Source organism: Syngnathus leptorhynchus, chromosome 1 (genome assembly GCF_054491065.1).
Source record: "Syngnathus leptorhynchus isolate UIUO chromosome 1, UIUO_Slep, whole genome shotgun sequence".
NCBI classification, from domain to species: domain Eukaryota; kingdom Metazoa; phylum Chordata; class Actinopteri; order Syngnathiformes; family Syngnathidae; genus Syngnathus; species Syngnathus leptorhynchus.
The window spans coordinates 10,900,876-10,915,616 of NC_141195.1; the positions used below are offsets into that span (position 1 = coordinate 10,900,876).

The following is a 14,741-nucleotide window of genomic DNA, read 5'->3' on the forward strand; positions in this document are numbered from 1 at the left end:
AGCGGTCGCTAAAATTTAGGAAATATTTGTTTTTTTTGTATATTTTTGATTTGATAGAGCAGTTTGAAGCCTGTTTCTGCCATTAAATGATGTGTTTTGTGATCCTTTTTGTCTCTGATAGTTTACCCGGCGCAGTCTGTATGTGACGTCACGACACACCCCTATATGGTAGGGAGACAGCTGGCGACACAAACTAGACTGAGCGGTTTCTCGACCAATGGGAGAAGAGCTCGGGCTCCAGTGAAGAGCCATGGTTGGACGCTGGGAGATTATAGATATGTATAGATATGTTGTGTACTCCACATAGGGGGCGGGACACAGACTTGAGAAGCGCTTGTCCAGCAACATTAAGAGGTACCAGAACACTGCACTAATGCACCGTTTCGTAAGGATGAATGTAAGTTGTTTGACACTTTTAAGCGTCGTTTGCATTGTCCGGAGAGGCGTTTTAACTCCGATCCCGCCTTGGCATTTAGTTCTTTTCTGCCTTCGGTTTTGTTTCGGGGCAAAGCAAAAGAGTGCTAGCTGTTGTTACCGCTCCTGAGCGAGCTGCTATATTTTGACATGCCGCTCAAAGGGACAATGCACGCAATCAGCCAGGGTGTAATGTCATTGCTGGGTGGCCATTTCACTGTCCCGCCGCTCTGGCTTTATGCAGACGTGACATTCTCGCGGTGTGCACTGTTATTTGTTATTATTGGTCGCTTCGCGGAGAGCGCGATCCCTGTTGACGTCCCTCGGTCCGTCCGTCGTCGCGCGCACGCCTAAAGCCCGACTTGAGGGCACACACTAAAAAAAAAAAGAAAAAAAAAAGCGTGTTTTGACTACGACAACGGGTGAAGCCCTCTCGTGAACGACGAGCCTTCTTTGGGGGAGTTGGACCACTACGCCGCGTGATATTATGTCAAAGGTGAAATGTTGCGTCATGAGCAACTTCTCTTCCCTGAGCGTCTCACTATGCATAAGTGCGTGTGCGTGTGAGTGTGTGTGTGAGTTTGTGTGTTTTATGTTTTAAATGACGTTTTGCATGCATGTTAGAAAGGGGCGTCATCGGGGCTAACGCGACCCCCTCCCCACCCATCCCCTGTGTCCCCCCCCCCTCCCCGTTGACTGACCGTTACTCCGTCTGATTGACTCCCACTTTTCTTCTCTGTTTTGACAGTTTGGTTGTATACAGAGGAAAAGTTTTTCATCGGGGAGAATTCCTTAAAGCCATTGCCTTCAACTGGATCGGAAAATTTAGCCACCACAACAATTTTGCCCCCCTCTTCCTCCTCATCTTCCTCCTCCACCCTCTGCTACCACTGCACAGAGTGAACGTTGATATGCTGCATCAGGTAAGCGAAATCCTGTATACGCACACGCTTGTAGGGTTAATCGTGCACGCTGCTTGCACATGGTCCGAACAACATCACGCAGCCTCCCGTTTTTTCTTTGTTTCCATGCTGAAGGGTGAGCCTCGCGTGGTATTTCGCATTGCAGATACACACTCGCACAGTTTCCAGCACACGCTATGTCTGTTATGTGTTTTGTGCGTGCCTGGTGTTATTGTCGTGTTGCTTCCCTCCACATTCCACACTTGCGCGCGTGTGTGTGTGTGTGTGTGTGTGTGTGTGTGTGTGTGCGCGCGTGCTTGTGCGGCAGGGCTGAAGTGCGAAGCAGCCTTTGCAAATGAGAAACACTACTAGAAACAACCAGCTGCATGGTTGCAATTGTGACTTGAACGTGTGAGGAAAATAAAAAGTGTTGCTGTGGTTGGAAGAGCCTGCGAGACAACAGGCACATTCATTGCGGGTGGACGTGAGCGGAGTAGGTTGGACACGCCCCATTTTGTTTTTTTATTAATTCGCTTCTCTTCAAGGTTCTAATTGTTGTCATGGCAAGGACACTTATTTTGATTATGCCCTGGACAGTGCAAAGTGTTTCCCACAAATTATTTACACCACCTGTAATATTGGTTGCCCAAATGCTGCTGTTTCCTCCCTAGGACTGTCTAATTCTAACACATATCTTTAAATGTCCGTCATTTATGTCATTAAACATTTGACCGTTTCAAAAAACAGTTGTGGGAAAAATTGAGACCCCCAAATTATTGGACTTGAAAAAAAAGTTATGCTTTTCACCAATGCTCATTTTCTGAACCAACAAATATTAAGGTTCTTAACCTGGGTTCGATTGAACCCTAGGCGTTCGGTGAGGCGATCTCTGGGGTTCGGCAGAGCCTCCACTGCGGAGGGCCAAACACACCTGATTTAGCGTGTAAATTTGCGATGACGCATATCTAAACTGGTCTCTCCAAGGCAACAGCAGTAGTCACACTTATTTGCAGGTATGTAATTTTCTTTTTGATTTCGTGCATTGTGTTGGTTTATGTGCTTTGATCAAGGTGATGTTCATGCATGGCTCATTTTGTGCACCAGTAAAAAACATCTATGTTTTGAATTTGATAAAAATAATGTTATTATTCACTAAAGAGGGGTTCGGTGAATGCGCATATGAAACTGGTGGGGTTTGGTACCTCCAATAAGGTTAAGCCACATATTTGGAAGAAAATAAGCACTTTTCAGGACTCGTAGTCAGCATTGGACTTGTTGAAACGCTTCCTCCCCGTTATGCTCTGTCTCCCTTTTTCTGATTTTGTCTCTTTTTTTTACCTGTCAATGTGGGGAATGTAAACTCTGATTACATCTGCCATAGTTATCTTTACATCACGCTTTCTAAGCACAAAAACCCATCTGACTGTAGAAGGCATTTTATGGCATCTATTCTACTTTTGAATAATGCATGAATCTCCCGGACAAAGTTCTGAGACTGAATCGGATGTTGCAGTTTGGTAGTGATCCAAATTACGATTGTTTGGCCTTGGCGCATGTCTGCACTCCTCTAAGTGTCATTGTAAGTTATAATAGTGCCAAGAAGTGACAAATTCAACCAATGCTGTTTTATTACAGAAATCTCCAAAGTTGACTGCAATTGGACACAAGAAATAAGGAAACGTTCTATTACCACATTCCAAGGGCAAACTTTTATCATCGTTGAACATTTAAGTGTGCACGTAATTTGAAAGATACCTCTCATACATGTAAAAATAAGTTAACCACGAACAGTGAATTGTTAACGGACCTTCTAGCAGGTGTGACAGATAGCCAGCAGGATCACGTGTTTTAGCATTCTTTTAAATCAAAAAGAAGTTAATCACAGCCTTGCCTTACTTTTTACCACGTTGGACTGTGAAGGCAGAGACATGGTACATCTTGTTGCTAAGCTACTTCCATTCTCTACTTGTCGTCATAGTTTTCCGCTTTGCCATCACCATACTGCGCTGACGTCACAAAGAGGTCCAGGGCAAGTCTTAACAATCGTGGTAGTGAATAAAGTCTGATATGCCCGAGTCTTGATGGAATGTCTGTCACTTTACTGTGGTGATTCTGGATCGTAAAGGCCACACATCTAGTACAACAGTTGATACAAAAGCTCCCTTGTAGCAGTTTTAGTTGCGACTGCCTGTCAAACTTTTACCACTTCTTTGATTTCCGAACGGTCACCAGCAGAGCCACAAAGGCGGCACAGTCCATTTTCTGTCTGAAGTTGTACGTTGTTCCCCTTGTAATATAATGTCATGATAGATTAAAATTCCTCATATAAAATCAAGTGGACTTGCAGCAAGCCTTAGTAGCACAACCAAAATAGTCATATTGACTTGCCTAATTAAGTTTGATTGTCCAAATTATTTTCCAATATAACTATTTATGCCATGTATGTTTTTATTTAGTCTTCAGCTGATCTGTTTTCCATCTTCAAAGTATGTTGAGAAATGAGATGACAAGCAAGCTGAACACCTGGTATATAAAAGGAGCTGAATGTCTTAGGACGGGTGCCGTTGCTTGCACATGGGAGATCGTCACGCATGTTGAGCTTTAATGTGTATAATTAGTCAAAGATGTAGTCCCCCTATTGATTTGATGAAACTGAAAATTCTTTCCTTGGGTTGTGATCCATCGTTTGTATGAGTGTGAACACGGACACGCTTGCACATTTGGGTGCATTTGCATGATAATTAGTCTCAGCACTTAAACAATGACATTGTGTTGGTTTGTTGGAGCTCCACCGAGCATGGAAAGCCAAATTGGTTCACAGTGAGTTCACTATTGAACCAGAACTAAACTGGCTCTGAACACCAGCCCAACCCGCGCTGAGGTTAGTTGAATGGAAATGATTTGAGTTACTCGGGATGTTTGTGCTTTGTCGAGTTCCGGGCAGGTTGAAAATGATAGCAGATTGTTTTGCTCTTTCTGCTAATTGCCAAGTGTGTGTTGTGCACATGTGCACAAGTCCACGCCCTACGAGCCTACAAAGACAATGCTTGCTGCTTTTGTTTTGAGCTCATAACTTTATGATGCTTCTTGTTTCCAAACTGTCCTGTGAGTTAAAAGAGTATGTTTTGATGCTTTATAAATAAAGGTGGTACAACATTCATTCATTCATTCATTCATTCATTCGCAATTGAGCATTTTTATGAATTCACTAGTTGAACTGGGCATTATTGACTAAAGTGTTTTCATGTAGCTCAAAAAACTCAACTGGTTGCATTATTGTGACAGAGCGGCCGCTGAAATTTAGAACATATTTTTAAAGTCCTGATGTACTTTCCGAAATTTTAAGTAGACCTCAGTGCGCAGGGAGTTTAATTTTGTCCGACCGCGCAACTGCAGCGCACCGTCGAACGCTCATCCGTAGCGCGTCACAGACGCGCAACTGCACTGCGCTCGTCGCATCATTGTGACAGAGCTGCCGCTGAAATTTAGAAAATATTTTTAAAGTCCTGATGTACTTTCCAAAATTTAACTGGACCTCAGGGCGCAGGGAGCTTAATTTGGTCCGATCGCGCAACCGCCCGCAGCGCGCCGGCCGGGCGCTCACTGTCGCATTGCTTTAGGAGCGTCTTTGTGTTTTAGGATGGCTTTACTGCTCCCACTTGCTTCATTTGGAGGCATGATTAGAGTTGATGCAGTCCTCAAAGTAGCGAGAATGTAATAACGAACGGAGTCAGTTGGCATGCGGGTCCTCTCGGCTCATCTCGCGAGGTTCGACAACCGAATTTCCTCCGACACCCGAAGCAAAACATGTTTTTTGTTCGAATACCAAATTGTTCGAGAACCCGGACGTTCGAAAACCGAGGCTCCACTGTATTTAAATTGGCTTTACTGTACAGTTAAAAGTTGAACTATGCAAAACGATTTGAATTTAGGCGAATGAATTGTTTGACTTGGAAAGTTTCCCTATATGCTATTGTGTGGGTTGGACAGGTTGACGACCACTGTTTGTGAACCCCACATGACGGGATTCAAAGGTTGTTTCAAGGTCTATTGGGAGAATTTGGTCAATCAGATTAACCTTAAAGGTCCCATGCCATATCACTATGTTAAAAAAGGATAATCTTTGACGACCTGCTATTAGTTTTGCAAGATAATTTGGGTGGGAAATGAGGTTGATTATTTATTATTATTATTTTTTTCTTCTTTTTTTTAGCTTTTTTCAAATATCAGATTTGTTTTAGCAGTTGTCTCATTAAAATACAACACATAATCAATATGTAAATAAGCTTTGCTCTGATTGGGTGACTGTTCTTGATTTAATATGGAAAACAGCTTCAGTGAGCACCCTGATGCAGACTGATGTGGTGAAGCAGTAGTCTCCGGCTGGTTCCGAGTTGTACTCGGATTTCTATTTTTTTGTGAAACCTACCTCCACGGTGTTGCTGTGCAAAACTCGCAGCCGCCACAGGGAACTGACCAATGTGTACGTATGTGTGACCATGTTGCATTGATTCCAGAAAAGTATTTCGTAAGATGGCGCTTACATCCTGCATGAAGTACTTTTATTTCCATACACAGCACAATTCTGTTTGTGAAAAGATGTTTCTCCAAAAATCAATCAAAGTTGTTAAGATTGCATCTCCTCTGAGGTCGAATAAAATGTTTTTGTTTAGCACAAGACGCTGGTGCGTTTTTGCCACTCAACCATTTTTCCTGTGTTGATTGAGCCTTTTTACCTTTTAATTTGCTCAGGTTGAGCAGGTGATGAACAAGTTTATACTATTCTGTTGAGGAGGTCATCCTTCCTTATCACAATCCATGTTGAGTCATGAGCTAAAACTCATGTTTTGCTGTTTTTAAAAACTTGTTTTGTAAGTCACCTATAAAGTCCAAAGGCAGCTTAGTAAAATTGATAGAAAATGTGCTTGCACTGCATTTTCTGCTGGCATTCTGTGAGCTTATCTATGTGTGAAAATTAATTTACACCATTCATCTGTATTCTGATACTGACAGATGAGATATTCCAACAAATAGAACACAAGCATCTTTAATTTCTCAAAAGGAAGTATGAAATGAAGGACATTTCTTTTGGGTTTCTTGGTTGTGGCTTCATGAGCTGGATAAAAACCATTGAGCGGAAACACTACAATGGTGATCAAGTTCAGAGTGAAGGTAAAAGAGGAACTGATCAGACTTTGACTGACAGATGACTGTAAAAACTGCGGTTAAAAATAAACCACATCAGTACATGAAGGTGTGGCTAGTTATTCAGTTGCAAAATTTCAGTTACTTCCAATTTAATGGTTAATGGTCTTTGTGCTTCACAACAGGGTTGACAAGTTATATTAGACTGTGGTCACACTTTTACAGTTTGGTAAAGTCTGTCTCTCTGTGTATGTATGAGTGTGTGTAGATATCTGTGTGTGTATATATATATATCTATCTATATCTATATCTATATATATATATAGATATAGATATAGATATAGATGTAGATGTAGATATATAAATATGAATGTTCGTACGTACTACGTATGTGTATCTATGTAAACCAAGCAAATTGGACAAAAAACATTTCCAGTTTGAGCTCGGGCACGGTGCACCGGCCTTATGTTGAATTCTTCCATTCATTTTTTCCCCCTTACTTTTCCATCCCCTTGTTACCCCAGTAGAATGTTGGGAAAATGCCGATATGTATATATAACAGGAATACGTGCGTCTTTTCGCTTTCTAAAACCTTTCAGGATCTGGCCATATTCAGAATAATAAATCAGCAATAAGGAAATAAAGAAGCAGATATTATTCTGCTTTATTGCATTCACATGTTAACTGCTAAATCCTCTATGAACAGTGGCTAATGGATTCCTTATGGGAGGCAATTGTGTGGTTATAGTAACAACTTGAATGTAGCTGAGGCTCTGGTGTTGTGGCCGGTGGGATTAAGACTCCTTTCAAGCGTCGTAAGGGGCTCGGCCAGATAAACCGAAATAGCGGCTCACCTAACCGTTTAAGTACACGGCCCGCCATCCATGAAGGGCTTTGAGAATCGCAGCTTTAACTTCTAACAGACTCGTGGCGGCGACAAATAATGCCAAAGACCACGCAGACGGTCGAGATGAGCTTTAACGGAAGAGCACCAGTTGCGAGACCACTTCCCACCGGGCCAGGTTGACCACAAAAACCTCTTTGGCGTGCTCAACAGAATACGCAGTGCCGCTTTAAAGCACTGTTGCTGTGTTGTGCCGAGGTATTGGATTTCATACGCAATATGCCATTTATTACATTGAATAGTTAGCCTTTCTTGTTCTGTCTTTCCCAGAGTTTTTTTTGTAAGTTCTCTGCAAGAAATGGATGTTTAGTTATCAAAAACAGATTTGTTGCTTTCCAAATTTAAGATGCTAGATCTTATTTGGCTTATACAAAATAGAACGTGTGACATCTGAAAATGTGCACAGATTCTTTTCTTTTCTTCACGGGTTTGCTTTGACTAACTGCAGCTCTTTCTAAAATAAGGCTGACAGCTGTAACGTTTTTTTTATTTTTTTATTTTTACTGCTACACTGAAAGCTCATTTGTTTCATTAGTATCGCCACCTTTAGTGGTCACCTGAGGATCCACTGCACACGTTTCTGGATATTGTAAGGAAATGCCAGTAGAGCAAAAACACTCAAATGAGATTCAGCTCGTCTTTCTTCCGTTATGCCGCGCTCAGACTACACAGTTGTAGCCCGATTTGGACCCCTTAGTCTTTGTGTTAGCGTGTTGAGGCCCAGTGTAAGGGTTTTCACTGAGCAGTAAACCTTCCTTCCTGGACACAACCGCCCCTGCCCTCCATTCCATTCCATTCCATTCCTCATTTTCTTTTTCCTGATGCTACTGTTGCAGGGAGAGGGAGGGAGAGGGAGACAAGCCCACTGAGGTGATTGGTTGTAACACAGCAGGCCTCCCGCATTGAGGCTCCACCCATTGCTTCCTGGGGCAATTAGCCACCAACAAGGGATCTCGATGGTTGATAGCTCATCTGCATGTGCAAACACTTAACTATACTATATTTGTGTACGATTATATCCTCTGTTGGTCTCTGTGCTTTGACTGCATTATCCTGTGCCGGGGAGGAAACAATCAGTCATTAGATACGTGAAATGATGTAGATAGATATGATTCTGAATATATCACGACTAATCAAACCTTCTACCTTAATTTTGATAAAAAATAAAAATGCCAGCAAAATACATTTGAATACCGTGGTATCAAAAATAACATCCCTTATTAAAAATGTAATTTTTGCAAGAAAACTAATAACAATTTCCCTTATACAATAGACACATTTTCAATGGGAAGATTGTTACAACTTTTTCAAACAAAACAAACATGGCTGTTCTTGTAAAATAATTCTTAACCAGAGATCAGCTGCACTGATCACTCAATGGATTTAGGTTCAGCACGCTACCTTCTGATGACATTCAATAAAGGTTGGGCAATGCAGTTTTGGGCACAGTTTATCTTCAGGCGAGGCTTTTAAAACCAGTCCATTCCACCGTTGTTTTAGAACCATGTCTTTGATGTTCCCAAGTGTTCCGGATCGTCTGTAATTTATTCCGTAAATCTCTGAATGCGATTTTGTTATGACCAGAACATGTGATGTTGTGGAAATTAAAAAAAAAAAAAATATATATATATATCCACTGGTGGCTCTGATGATTGCAGCGTTATTGCAGATGAGCCCAAATTTAGCTGGAAGTGAAACTGAAACTATTTGACTTGATCTAGACTGCTGCCAATAAAGGTTGAAAATGAGCACAAATACATGGGAGATAATTGCAATCTGTTTGACAACACGCTGCTTTAGTGGGTGCTCCTGATGATATCATGTGATGCGACTAGACAAGTCCAAAGTTAGTTCAATGATAACGACTTGACTCGGCCCCTGTCACTGATACTTTCAAGATATTCATATCAAAGGGAAGCTTCATTGGCAAATTATTATGTCCATTGTTACACAGACAATTATGTGCTCATGACAACTTTAGGCATTATAGAAAAACATCATCACACTGCATTGTCAGTGAAGTGTAGCTAATGGTGACTGACATTTTGAATCACTTGTTTTTGTCTTGGTCCTTGGAAGCATGTCCTTGCATGAAATTGCTTTTATGATTCAAATTTTTGGTACAAGGTGTACATACTGTCACCTCCATTTTTGTGTTTTCCTTCAAGATGCTTCTGTTTAGCCGAGAGTCAAATGGATATTTTTTTCCTCTTCCACTAGTTTTCTGGCAGTCTTCATGCAGCACCTGGCTCCCTGTCATGAAATTATGCAATCAGTAGAATTTCAAGTGGGATAAAAAAACATAATCACTGACACAGCAGTTTTACATTTAGAAGCTCCTAATGTCTGTTGATTTTCTTTGTTGGTGAAGACTTGCCGCTTGTCCACATCTCTTCTTGTTCAACTAAATTCAACTTGCTTTCAAGATCATTTGAGCCAAAAGGCTATGAATCTACACTGACACTGAGTTGGAAGAAGTGCCGTGGAGCGAACGCGCAGATGTTTATAAATGCCATTGTCTGTGACGGTGCATCAAAGCCTGTATACCGCTGATGGGCACAAAATGTGTCAATGATGGTTTATTAATTGTCTGATGATTAACAGTTGGAATTTTTTCTAACCAACCCCTCGAACAATGTCAGGGCCCTTCATTGTATAACACTTTTCTGTCTAATAGGTCCTCTGATACCATACAGCAAATGAAATTGATGTAATTAGATGACTAATGTTAATTTATCCAGATAAGGACAAGGTTCCTCACGAATTAAAAGTAGTTTTTCTACCATAAACTGCTTTTGAGTGTCTGTTGAGTGTCCTTTGCATTTTTGTTGTTGTTGTTATTATTGTGTTCAGATTGTTTTTTTTTCATAGCAACAACAGCTGGCAAAACACAATAGTTCATCTTCGTTTGCACGCACATGTGAGAGCGAGCACTTAGCTTTCTTTCACACTTATCACACTATTTTACACCCTTCTACAGTATGTGTAGTGTGTTTACAAAAGAGTACACTACTGTCTCAAAATACACAGCTAAACACATCAAGTGGTACATGGTGCTCAACCTCAATTCATTCCATTCTCAGATTTGTCTTCCCACTTTCTTCCTCTTCTCATGACTTCCTTTTTTTTTTTTTAAAGAGTGATCCTTCTTTCAGTGAAAGAAATTGAAATTGCCAAAGCGGAGGTGCGCTGCACTGACAACTTGTGTGGTATCTTCATGCACGGGGACCAATCAATGTCCTTTTTCACATAAACTTACGCCAATTTCATGAACTATAAGGCCTAAGCCAACAAGAGTTGAAATTTCTCGGAAATTGTCTGTTTTGAAATGCATGCATGGCTTTACTTCTATCTATGAGCGTGATGCTTTGACTCAGTTGACTTTATGCAGAATTGGTGTAAAAAGTCTGCCATCATGCGGATGCACTTCAGTATTTGTTAATTGGGAGATTATTGTTGGTGAATGAAACAGTTCTGTTTGGGTGCTCCAACTTATTTGACAGAGTCCAAGTGGAAGAACGTGCAAATGTGACACTCTTGAGCTTCAAGCCGGTTCCTCACAGCCTTAATGGTCAGGTTTATACGACTAAGTTGTGTTTTAATAAGTTTGCGAAGGTTGTATTTTAAGACTATACTCACTAAAAAACAAACCATTTTTTTTTTCATTTAATGGGGCGTTCTGTCTTTCTGAGTCAAGTGCCTCTCATGGCCGTTCTCTCTGTTCCGATGGCCCGGATGGCAGTGGACAGACTATAAGTAAATGAATAAGGGTTAGGGTTATTATCAGGTTCAGGCAGTATAAAATCTCATATACAGGGAGATGCAATAGTAGTTATGCACTAGTATCATGATGAACTTATTTATTTCTTTGTTTATATTTTATTCAATTTGAATAAGTATTGTTTTCTTTTTTCAAAACCTGTTTATCCGCTTTTCTAGCCAAAGTATTTTATCCATAATTTATTTTATTTATGTGAAATTATTCTGGTCGTACTTTTTTTTACGTCACAAAATCTTTCCATTTGAGCAGCGTGTTTGGAGACTTTTTATATACACTGGAAATCCTCTGTAAACCATTCCATTGTTATTCTGTCACCACCACGTTGCCGCCGATTCCACAGAGACAGCCAGGTTTACTGTGTAGATGTGTGTGACTCTGCATGCTGATGTTTGAATAAATGTATGCGTATATGGCCTGTTTGTGTAGTTGTGTATTCAGTGAGACAGGGGGGGGGGGGTATTTTCTGAGGATTTGTTAGTTTACACAGACAATAAAAACATGCAACAAGCAGCGGCCTCAACAAGTCTATTCAGTTACATGTGGTACGTAATCCTTTCCCTGCCATTTGGCGGTGGTTGGAAGTGTTTGTATTTCTGAATTTTGGGCATGTATACATATTTTGTGAATGGCCCTAACTGCTAAGGGAACAGTCTCAAAATTAGACTCCTATGAAAACATGTGCAGTGGATGTATTAAATTAATACACTCTTCTTAAAACAAAATTTATTCTAAGATGTAAGGAAAAAAAACAGACCATTGTAATTTTGTGGGAATTATTAAGCGTATGTTTAGGCTGTCTGAGACAGATATCTTGTATGTTTATGACTCTTGAAATGATCAGATGGCAAAAATCTTAAGGATATCTAAATGTGCCCGTTTTGTTCAAGGCACACACAATTCACGTTTTTTAGTCTTGGCAATACGAGTGCACAAGTATGTAATGTTTTCACAATTTGAAATGCCTACTGTCTACAGCTCATACTCTACACTGAGTGGAACCTTACTCCCAGTAACGTACAGTGTGTGAAATCCACTCATTGCGCAATGGTTTAGACCCATTATTAACTAGAGCCTGTCCAAATCTTCTGATATCAGGCTCTTGAAATGATTAATTCCCTGAATTCTCTAGTCCTTCATGCAAGCAGACTGATTTTGCTTTTGTGTTTAATTGAAATAAGACACTTGCAAACATCTGCTTTTGCTTTATAAAACAATGAACAGCAATCTTTCTTGTGTGATATTGCTTAACTGTTGTTCAGTTGTTTTGTCATCACTAAGTGATACCAAAAAGGCAGGCAGAAATTGTTGGGGAATAAACAGTAACCTGCGAAACAATGTTTTTTTTTTTTAATATATTCTAATGCAAATCAAATTCTATCAGATTATTCAATTAATCAATGGAATAATCAATTCTAAAAATATTCCATAATCACAGCACTACTGAATACTATACATTTTGGCCCAAACTTCTAAATGTCAGCAAGAAAAATGAAATTTACATCAATCATATAAGCATACAGCCAAATCAAAAAAGGAACTGCTTCACCAGAAGAAAAAAAAAAGTCCCATCCACAGCCCTGACCTGAAATTAAAATCTGTAGGATGACCAATCCGTAAACTGTCTACCTAACCTAGTGGGGTGCCTTCGCAATCAGAAATACTTTGATCACTTTTACAAAGCATACGTGTGATACAAAGCCTCAACTTCAACTCGAGTTGATGCCAACATAACTCACAGGACCCATCCCTCATTCCACGTGTTTATGGCCCCACAGTTGAAGCTGTCGCTTGGAGACCAATTCTGTTTTCGTATGTGGTGACCCAAGCCACTTGTTTAAAAAAAATAGTTTTCATGTTTAACAGATGTGGATGGATGTGATGGCTTCAGCAGAGATTTACAAATACTATCACCACAGTTTCCTGTAACTTTTGATCACGTGTTTGTATTCAAGTGGTGAAAGTTTGGCCTGCGAAGGTTGTCGTGTGGTTCTTTGTTAGATGTTTTTGTTCTCGTTTTTTTATTCTTGGTCTTCATCTGACGATATAATTATCAAATCCGAGTGGAAAACAAACAACAACATAAAATAGTTTTATTCTAAGAAGGTAATCAAGCCTTTGGAACACATTTGAGATCAGGAAATCAATCGGCTCACCACAAATAACTCCAAGTACTAAATTCTTTATGGTTTCCCTAATATTTTCCAAATTTTTGGTTTTGCCATATCGCTAGTAGGACAGCAGAATTAAATAATTTGTTTTGCTATGATTACATTTTGTTCATAGTTTTCCCCAAAATGTCGTTCACATACCAGTATTTCTTTATTTGTTTTATCATATTATATAATGCATTCTCTACATTTTTTTCAAAGTTTTGCATATCTCAACCTACAGTCCTTTATTATATTTTGATTTGGACAGCACAAACTGGTGGATCAAGCCGGCGGGGGCTGGAGTCCTGTGGTAAGCAGGCATCGCTGCAGGGGTCGAACATACACACACACACACACACACACACACACACACACACACACACACACACACACACACACACACACACACACACACACGTATTGCAAATTGTTGGAGGGCTGAATTTTCTTCAGAAATCATCCAATTGAAATCCCTTTCTTCCAATTATTGCAATTTTTATTTATTTTTCTAAAGGTCTTCTTTTAATGTATTTTCAGCAAACAAGTAATGAATTAATCCTTTGTTTTTTAATAAACAGTAAATGAACGGTAACATGAATACATAATAAATGTTTTTTTTTATATTTTTTAGTCAGCCGAGGCGAAGTTTCTCAGAACCTAAGGCTGACCTTGTTTGTGCACATGATGTCGTTGGTCAGGTTGGGTGTTTTTGTGTTCAGGATGTTCTGTATCTGGTAACTCGACTAGTGTGCGCAAGAGAGAGTGAATGATGGATAAATAAAGCAAGATGAGTCATTTTTTCTGTTAGACAGTGTTGTTTTCCACTAACCCTGTTATTTTCTCTCTTGTATAGATGCCAGGTAGTGGGTAGAGAAAAATGATTCCTTTTTTTGGTTTGTTTTGAACATTCAGTCTAATTTATCAACCTAATTCAGAAACTGCGGTTTCAACTTGAATTAAGACATCCTAATGAGACTGCTTTTCTTTTGTGAAGCCATATTTATGGTGAAATGACTCAATGCGTATAAATCACACACTGACGGGTTTTAAGTTGACAATAACTACTAAATACTCCCACATTTGGTTTCATACAATTTTGTAATTTTTAAGTGGGAAACTCACAACTTAAATCACACACAAAAAACGATACCAGAATTCCCAGTGTTTTTCTCCTGAACGCAAAAAAACATCCTCTAATAAAAACTGAAATCTTACTTTGTTGTAATTTGCTGCAATAAAATGTCAACAGAGAGCATGGCTTGTATCTCAACAAGCACACAGGGTTGTGCAACAGTTCTAAATAGACAAGCAAGATTCAAACATCCTCATGTAAAATGTATTATAGACCTTCTATGTGGCTCAATGATGGCGTCTCCCACAAACCTCAGTTATGACAGAAAGTTGTTCAACAACCAGTTGACAAGAGTACATTACATTTGCTTGTG

The 14,741-nt window shown here is 39.9% G+C and overlaps 1 protein-coding gene across 5 annotated transcripts in view; it reads left to right on the plus strand.

The window, feature by feature from the left end:
• The first annotated feature begins 311 nt into the window (after window positions 1–311).
• The window catches only part of LOC147061923 (vitamin D3 receptor A), a 40,246-nt gene continuing 25,816 nt past the window's right edge, over window positions 312–14,741 (plus strand). For 3 of the 5 annotated variants that reach the window (XM_085935982.1, XM_085935653.1, XM_085935897.1), the window contains exons 1-2: window positions 317–397; window positions 1,163–1,337. The gene's annotated coding sequence lies outside the window, so the exon portion shown is untranslated. The other 2 variants (XM_085935814.1, XM_085935731.1) reach the window with 2 other exon arrangements.